This window comes from Coenobita brevimanus, chromosome 80, assembly GCF_032717465.1.
Source record: "Coenobita brevimanus isolate Jiangsu-jjx chromosome 80, ASM3271746v2, whole genome shotgun sequence".
NCBI lineage: Eukaryota > Metazoa > Arthropoda > Malacostraca > Decapoda > Coenobitidae > Coenobita > Coenobita brevimanus.
In genome coordinates, this window is record NC_137033.1 from 30,773,045 (window position 1) to 30,782,948 (window position 9,904).

The following is a 9,904-nucleotide window of genomic DNA, read 5'->3' on the forward strand; positions in this document are numbered from 1 at the left end:
CCTCACGCGCGCGCCTATATTCACTGTACCCTGAATACACTAGGCTTAATTGTGTTGGCATTAATATCAGATAAGCAAGTATCCTGCGAGATACACATATCCTAGATAAGGTTTTTATTTCTTGCTATATATTATGTTGTAATATCTGCTGATTTGTCCTGTGTCTGACTGTGGTAATATACGTGTAAAGGTTATTGCCTGAAGTTTTTGTGTCCTGCCTCTCTTTATTGCACTAAGCTCCAGTCTCGAAAGAGGACCCCGCTCCACGTTAGGTGTTTTAGGAACGAGAAGTCGAGCCTATTTACACCTAGCATTACAATGTACATATATATATATATATATATATATATATATATATATATATATATATATATATATACATACAGAGAGAGAGAGAGAGAGAGAGAGAGAGAGATCTATATCTATCCATCTATCTATCTATCTATATATATGTATATCATCATCATCATCATCATCATCATCTGGACCTCCTTTCCCACCCAAGGGCAGGGTGAGGAGTAGCAATATCCAGACAGCACAAACTTGTCCGATCCAAATAGGTCACCCTTCCATTCACTCATCATTCAAGCCCCCGGAATCCTGGCTCCACCGGATACGCCAAAAACATTCACCACATTTTGCAGCTTCACAGAAACGTATCCGATTGAGTCAATCCGGACGCTGCCATGCTCACGAGGGGTGCGAGAATCCCTGATCACGCACTTCTCACAACATTCATCCAACCACCTTGAACTCTTGTCAGTTCCCTAGTCTTACCGCGTCCAAACCTCTCTTGCTCACCCACTGATCCACCATATCTTTCCACCTTCTCCTTGGTCTACCTTGCCTCCTCCCTCTTTCAGATTCACTCAGGTATACCTTTTTTACCACTCTATTGTTATCCATTCTTTCCACATGACCATACTATCTTAGGACACTCTCTTCGATTCTGGTGTCCACCGACTTCCTCACTCCACACCTTTCACAAATCACATTATTTCGTATCCTATCCACCCCCCTCTGTACCACATACATTCCTCAGCAGTCCCATCTCCACTGCTTTTACTCTTGACTTCTCATTTTCATGCCACACCATAGTCTCACACTCATATGTTAGAGTTGGCACTAATACTCCCTCATGTAAGCCTCGTGCAGCTGCAACACTCAAGCCTCTGTTTCTGATCAAGGCCTTCATTGCACCAGCCACTTTTCTTCCTTGTGTCATTCTACTTCAACTTCCTTTGCACATTTTCCTCTCTTTTCTATCACTGTACCCAAGTATTTGAACTCTCACCAATTCCAGTCTCTCTCCATTCACTGTGACATCACACTGGGAGTCACCTTCTCTCTCAATAACCATCACTTTACTCTTCTCTACATTTACACTCATGGCACGTCTCTCACAGACATCAACAAAATTCTGCACTAGCCCACTGAGTTCTTGTCCGGTACTTGCAAGCAGTACTGCATTATCAGCATACAGCAAATTTGAGATATTCCATCTATCACCATTCATTACCAGCGCCATCCCTCTCTCCATTATTCGTGTTTTTACTTCTCTCATCACCCCATCCATATATATATTGAACAACCCAAGTGGATATCACACAACCTTGTCGCAAGCCCACACCGATGCCCATTAACCCTTACACATGCTTTGCTACCGTCATAAAAACTCTTGACAACACTTAACAGCTTACCATCTACACCATACATGCGCAGAACTTTCCGGAATCCCTCTCTGTATACTTTCTCGTATGCTTTTTCCAGATCCATGAATGCCATAAACACCTTATGGTCTTTCTTTCAAGCCTTCTTTTCTACCTGTTTCACTGGAAATACTTGATCCACACATTCTCTCCCTCTCCTAATACCACCCTGTTCATTACTCACTAGGACTTCTGATATCTCTTTTACTTTCTCTATAATAATTCTTCCATATACCTTCCCAACCACACTCAATAAACTTATACCACGATAATTCTTGCACTCACTTCGCTTACCTTTATTTTTGTACAGGGATACAATCACAGCCTTTTTCCACTCTGCAGGCATAGTTTCACCCATCCATGCCTTCTTACATATCTCCAACAAGCACTTCATTCCACTCTTCCCACTACACTTAAGCATCTCTGCATACACCTCATCAACCCCAGCTGCTTTCCCATTTTTCAGTCGTTTTACAGCGCTCTTCACCTGTGCGAGTGTCACGTCTCCTGGCACTGCATTCCGTCTCTGCACACCCCTATAACATATCATGTTTACAGCCGCTTTGCTCTCCCTATTCCCATTCATCAGGCTTTCAAAATATTCTTTCCATCTGGTCCTTACTTCATCTCCATGGGTTAGTAACCTACCACCTGCATCCTTCCCACCATCACATTCTTTCCGCTTTCACTTTTACATTTCCGCATCTCTTTCCAGAATAACTTCCTATTTTCAGAGTAGTTCAGATTCATTTTTCTTCCCAGATCATCATTTACCTCCTCCATTTTCCTCTTCACTAATCTCTTTACGTGCTTCTTGCTCTCGATATACTCAGTTCTTATTTCAACTGAACCCCTATCCTATAACCACTTTAGCCATTTCTTCCTCATTTCCTCCACTGCTCTCTTAACCTCCTCATCCCACCATGCCGTACCCTTCTTTTTTGCTGATACTCTTGCCACACGGCACATCACTTTAGCATTCCAAACTAAGCAATCCCTGTATGCATTCCAGAGGCCTTCCAGATCCATTTCATTCCAGTTCACTGATGCTAACTCGTCCTCTACTTTGGTCTTGTAATCATCTGCCATTTCTTTGATCCTCAGCTTCTCTACTTTTAGTCTTTCTCCCTGACTGCTCCTCTCTCTTTTGATCCACCTTACCCCTCTCAGCTTGATCTTGCATACCACGATCATATGATCTGACAGACCTCCACATCGTCCTCTCACAGCCCTCGAATCAGTATCCATTCCCATCATTGACCTCTCTATGAGTACGTAATCAATAAGGCTTCTTTCCACACGATCCTCGTTTCCTCTATACCACGTATATTTATGTGCATCTTTGTGTTTGAAATAAGAATTGCAAATGCACAAGATCCTTTCCTGACACATATCCTTTAGTCGATTCCCATTATCATTTTCTCCTGGAACTCCATAACAACCCATTGTGTCATCCTCAGGACCATTGCCTACTCTTCCATTCATATCCCACATCACGATCACTTTATAGCTCCTGGACATTTCTCCCACTACTTCACCCAGCTCATCCCAAAACCTGTCTTTCTCTTTCTCACTCCTGTCCTCACACTGTGCATACGCTACAATATTGTATATACTGTACATAATATTTACACAGTTGGCCTCACTTGTAACTCATAGCTTTTACTTATTGTTTCTAAGTTTTCAATCCTAGCTTGCATTCTGCACATAACCAATATTAATCAAGCAAATACAGTCCTGTATGACGGAGAAAATTTTAAGGATGACTGATGCAGGACCGTAAACAATATGGATTAAATGTAATCGAACTATAATCCTCCAAAGGTTGCATTGTTCGATTGATCAGTTGCAGGGTTTTAAACTTAGGTGAAGCTGACTTAATATGTGTGTGCTCATATTTTAATTCTTCGTAGGTAATGGTTGGAAAGACTTATGTGTGTGGTTTAAAACAGCACAGTGGTTTCAAGTAGGTAAGGTGGACAGAGAAGGAGTTAGTACTGAACAGTATTCCAGTGATAATTATGTGTAAACCAGATGTTGATGTTTGGATTGGAGGTGTGTCTGGGCAAGTTGCGAAAACTGATGTATTTTGAGTGAAGCAGAAGAACTGTAAATATCCAATGTGTTGATGATGGATGAGTTTATCTGGAGCAAATGTGAAGTTACAATGATGATGGATGTTGTGATTCTTTATGATAGCTATTTAACAAGGGACTGTTTCAGCTGGCTGAAACGTGAAGATGTACGCAAGACATTGGTGAAATGCATGCAGTAATGTGAGACTGTTATGTTCAATTGTTGTTTCACTAGTGAAGGTGACAGTGTCCTGTTTTTTTGGAGACTATGATGACTTCTGCTTTGCTGTTCATGGTGACTAACGAGCCATCCTTTTTTTTTTTTTTTTTTTTTTAGAAGGAAGAGGATATATTTGATAGACCGTGAAAAAAAATCATGTTATAAATGGTGCATGAACTACTATTGATGTTGGTGTGAGTGTTGCTTCTATGTATGTTTAATATCTGATTCCTTTACTCAAGCAAAGGCTTCAGACCATGCATATTTACGCCTTAACTAATTATTTGACAGATTGTGAATGGAAAGTAAATTAATAGTGATCTTTCCGTTATCAGTATTAGTAATACCTTTCATGAAAGCTTGATAATGAGCTCCAGTACTGTCAGACTGAAGTATTATTGTGTTTGATGTTCCATGACCACTGTGAAGTGTTGGAAAAGTCTTGTATTGCCTTCTAGTGCATTTACATTCTTCACACTTTCTTGAGTTGATTTATCTGTCTTTCGTAGGTTCTTTGCAATCATCATTACAGTGCTCTGGGTATCAGCTAGCTTATGTTGATATGAGTGAATTGGTGTAATCTTGTTTAATTTGTTATTTATTTCTTGAAGATCATTTTCTGTAGCTAATGCAAAAATGTTACCTAGAATTGCTCCACCTAGATTGAACAAACCACGTTTGTCACGTGTATTTGTGATGCTTGCTTCCCTAACTGTGTCAGCCCAACGTGTTGGGATGTCCTGGATTATGGTGTTCATAATGGACTTTGCCTGTTCTAGCTTCCAGTCTGCTAACTTAATGATTTCATTCACTTCTTGTGTTGGATGACCATATCAGGAAGAGTCTTTAAATATTGCTTCTAGAGTTCTAGGTGGTCTTGCTAGATTCTGTAACATGACTGGTAGGTTGTACAGTATGTCCAAACTAATTTCGCTACTCACTGTGTCTTGCACAATAGCTGTTGAGTCAGTTGGTGCAATATGGCAATTTTGTCTTACTAAACATTGAGGATGCAAGTGAGGAGTTCCTCTTGCTATCGGTATAAACAGTAGAGTCCATGGAATAATTCCCCTCATATTTTCTTACCGAGAGAATAACTACTTCATAGCTAATCCAATTATGTTAACAGGTCATGCTAGGGATGATGATTCTGATGATGAACATTTCAGTTATCTTGACTTTAATTTGGCTCTTGGAAAAAAAATGACTCTGCTCCAAATTGTTCAGTGTGTTCAATATATTACCTGTAGTTATAAGAGGAGTCTAAATAGATTCTTAAGTCATGTAAATACCTCGTTGTAGTAGTAGCTATATTAGTTGCACCGATGTTTTTGGATGTTTGGTATGCGATCGCAAATTTTTCCGGTACGTGCTAACCCCTTGAGACCTTTGTCTGCCAAACTACAGTCTTGCAAAATGTAGCAAAAAATCCTATGTCTGTCGATGGTACAGAGCCTGCCAAAAACTGGCAGTAGGTGGCACAGCCTCTTTCATGACGTATATGGGACCAAGCCAATGGAAACTACTGTATCTGGTGGGATATGGCCGGTTGGACCTCTAGAGCCGGGGTGACCCCCCCCCCCATCATCTCTCCACCTACCTCTACCCCACTGGGCCCTCTCCTCATTATGGCCTCCCAACCACCCATACCCCAATATACCCCCTCGATACCGCAGCTAGTGTGCGTACCAATTATACTTCCTCCCTTCCTCCACACCCCAACATCTCCCTTCCTCCATCCACTACCACACTCCCTCCTTCTTCATCCTTTTCCCTTTGTTTCAAGGCACGTGGGTTTTCCTTTGCTATGCACCACTATAAACTTTATCCAATGTTTTATAACTGCATGCTAAATTTCTTGACACCCTTTTTAAATGATCATTTTGATCTTGTTTCTCTTCATCACTCGATAGTGACCTGATTAACCCCTAAATCGCGGGGTTGTTTTTGCCTGACTTCCGTGTCTCGCGGGCATATTCGCGCTCCGACAGACTCTCTAATAATATTTGCCAAAAATCAGTTATTAGTCCTAGAATATTATAATTAAATATGCATATGGCACATACCTTCAGCTTTCTCCTGGGATGTTTGTTGAGCCTTCGTCGAGTACCGTAGGACTTGTGGAGACCTCTGAAGTTGGTTAACGAAGTCTCCACTTTACACTTCCCGACAGCCCGTAATACGATTACCACAGCCTGATATTATCACTAGAAACACTATTCTATGATTCTCAAATAGTTTGGAATCCATACTTCAAAAAGAAACACTGTGAAAGCAATGAAAATTACGAGCGCGTATGACCTTCCCACTTGACATCGTTCGCCGCTGGTGTTCTGTCATTTATTATTCATAAAAATACTCACACTTTACATTTCTATTACTGTATAATACTTATATATATCTACAGTCTTTATCCACAAGTTTTCATCAGTAATAGTAGTTTATTGTCACTGTAGGCATTCAATTTCTCGTCGTGTATACTAGCGTTGAGAGTGAATCTGTCACTTTCATTTTCACTTTCATAACTCATAGTATTCATACATGCTAGAGTGAAACTTTCACTTTTATTACTCCTAGGATATATACTCGTATTCTTGTATTACTACTCATTTACATTTCTATTTACATTCTCTATTTCATTTACAATATTTACATTTCTATTTTATTTACACTGTGTTTTACAGTCACTTGCAGTAACTTATAAAACTATTTTCCACTGTTCACTTATATTTACATTCATTGCTTTCACTTGCTGTTTACACATTATTTACACATTGTTTACATTTCCACTTGCACTGTTTTACTCACCAGATAGATCGTAGTCACTGTCTATCATTTTCATTGACAAATTAGCCAGTTCACGTTCCACAGTCACTTACCCCTTTACCTCTTTCCACATGAGGTTTAGTAGGGGGTAGAGGTCACAGGGCCCTTTGCATGGGGCTAAAAAACAGCGTAATTGGGCAGGCACGAATCCTACGTGCTTTCACCTTGAAAGACGACAGTAAACTGAATACAGTGTGGTGGCCTGCCTGCCTAGGGGAAGTGCAATGCTGCCAATGTCAGCGGGGTGAAAGCTGTTAATATATACGCTATGAAATGATTGGCAGGAAATCTAGACAATACATAATAAATTAGGTAGATCCAGGTGAATGTAAATAACACTTAGGCTTCTCCCTTCCTTTCTTATATATATTTTTATTATGAGAATAGATTATATGGCATATTTCAAGGGGAAATAAACAGTGAAAATTAGCAAACGAGTACACGTGAGGTGTTGTCAGGTGAAAATTAGCCAATTCCAGGTGTATGGCACTATCACTTACCTTATTTCTTTCTTGTAAATTTTATTTGGTATAAGAATAGGGCATAGGGCTTATTTCAATGGATGAAATCAGTGGAAAATTCCAGGGAAGATTTACTTAGCGTACCACGGCCGGGCAGGCGAGAAGAGAGGGTAATGGAGGGGAGGTAGGGAGGGGAGTCAAGAATGGGGAGAAATGGCTAAATTGTCAACAATGGTTGGGAGTACAGATGAGATTAGGAGTGCTGACTAGTGTTGGACATTGGCAGTACTAATAGATGATACAAGCCACCACTTGAAAGCCTGGGTGAATTCAAAATAACACAGAATCACGAAAGTGACACCCCGCGGTATAATTCCTTGCTCCCAAGCATCACGAAAGTGATGCCCCGCGGTTAAGGGGTTAAAACCTTATTGGCTGCTCTCTTAATTACCCTGTATGGTCCTTCAAATTTCGATGACAGTTTATTGTCTCTAGTTAGAATGATGCTATAGACAATGTCACCTATGTTGACATTTGATACTTTTGCCTCCTTATTAAATGATCCCATCATTTCTTCCATGGACATCGTTAATTTTCATTAACTTTATGTGTATGCCTTGGAATTCACATAAAAGAAGTGTAGTTAATCATCATAATTGTATATGGGCATCTGCTCGTTTTCCTGTATCTTGTATGGGAGATGTTTGTCTGTCCTGTAAAAAAAAATAAGATTATCTTTTAAATCATTAAATGCTATCTTTTGTTCCTCTCCCCATTGAAATATAGCTTGTTTTTTTCAGTAGGTGGAACAATGGCTCTGCCATATAAAAAAATGCTTGTGTAAAAGGTCTATAACATCCTTCTAGTCCTAGAAACTGTCGTACTTCATCCATCTTTGTGAGTTCAGGGAAATTCCTTACTGCTTATATTTTTTCGTGTGGGGTGTGGACACCCTCTGCATCCAACCTATGGCCTAGGAATTTAATTTCTTTAACATCCACCCTATGGCCTAGGAATTTAATTTCTGTAACATCCACCCTATGGCCTAGGAATTTAATTTCTTTGAATTTCGACAGCTTAATTTTTAATCCAGCATTGGCTAACGTGGTTAGGAGTTGATCTAATTTCTGTAAATGCTCTTCTATTGTTTTTGTTGTAATTATAATGCCATCCAAATAAACAAAAATGCCATCACCTAGCATTCCTGACAAGACACTATTCATTAATCTCTGGGAGGTGCCTGGAACCATGCGAAGCCCCACTGGCATTCTGGAGTACTGAAAATGGTGACTGTTTGTAGAAAATGCTGTATATTTGCATGATTCTGCATCTAACTTTATCTGGTAATAGCCACTGAGCAAATGGATTGATGAAAATGCATTGTTATCTGGTCCAATATTTTGTAAGACCATCTATCAATCGCATTATAAAACGATCAGGGATCATTTGCTGATTTAGTCTGTGATAATCAGTAACTGCCTGCATTTCACTGTTATGTGTTGGTAAAAGGAAAAGTGGCTCATTCCATGGGGGTACTGAAGGTTCAATGATATCCAAACTTAGCATTTCATCCACATATTGTTTAACAAATGCACGCTATGAGTATCCTGCTCTTTATGCTGGCACGTAGATAGGTTGTGTGTCAGGTTTTATGTTAATTGTGTGTTAACATACATCATATATTCTTGGTAGTCTAATTTTTCACCAGGTAATGCGACTGTCTGTTGGTGCTTTTGCAGTAAATCCAGGAGCTCATTCTCTGCACAATACTCTGAGTGAATCAAACGCTCTTTTATGCACTGCTTGTCTGTCAATTTATTTTTTGCTTGCTGTTCCGGCTGTTGTTTCTACATGTATAGGAGCTAAACAAGATTCTAAATTACAAGTTCCTTTATTGGTATACAAATCTCCATTCGTCAGGTTAATTAGGAAAGCACTGGTTCCCCACTGTTATTTGTCCAAAATAGAACAATCTCTATGGATAGACCTTTCACTCTTCATGTTTCTTCTAATACAAGAACATTACAATTCTTTAACCGTTTGTTAGTCCTGTGGGGTAGCTTTTTCAAACGTGGTTAGTCCAGTGGGGTGTTACAAAACCCCAGTACAAAAATACATGTAGTGTTACTAACATGTAAAATATATTCATACTGCCGCTTCAACATATCTCTGCAATCACTGATGGAAAGATTCAATGCCTTGTAGGTGGTGTTTATTATTTTATAATAATAAAATACAGTCTATCTATCTATCTATCTATCGCCAGACGCCTCAATCCCGTTCTGGGTGGCCACAAACAAATCGCCTCCACGTCGCCCTGTCCCCCGCCATTTCACTGTCCCGCTCCCAACTCACCCCCCCCCTCTCTCATATACCTCTCCACCCCATCCCTCCATCTCATCCTCGGCCTCCCCCTCCCTCTTCCCCCCTCCACCTCACTCACATACACTCTCTTCGTCAGTCTTTCACCCTCCATCCTCTCCACATGGCCAAACCACCTCAGTGTATTCCTCCTAACGTTTCCTATCACATCCACACCACAACGCTCCCTTATATTCTCATTTGTCTCTCCATGTGACTCCACAGGCTCCTCTTAAGTAACACATTTCTACT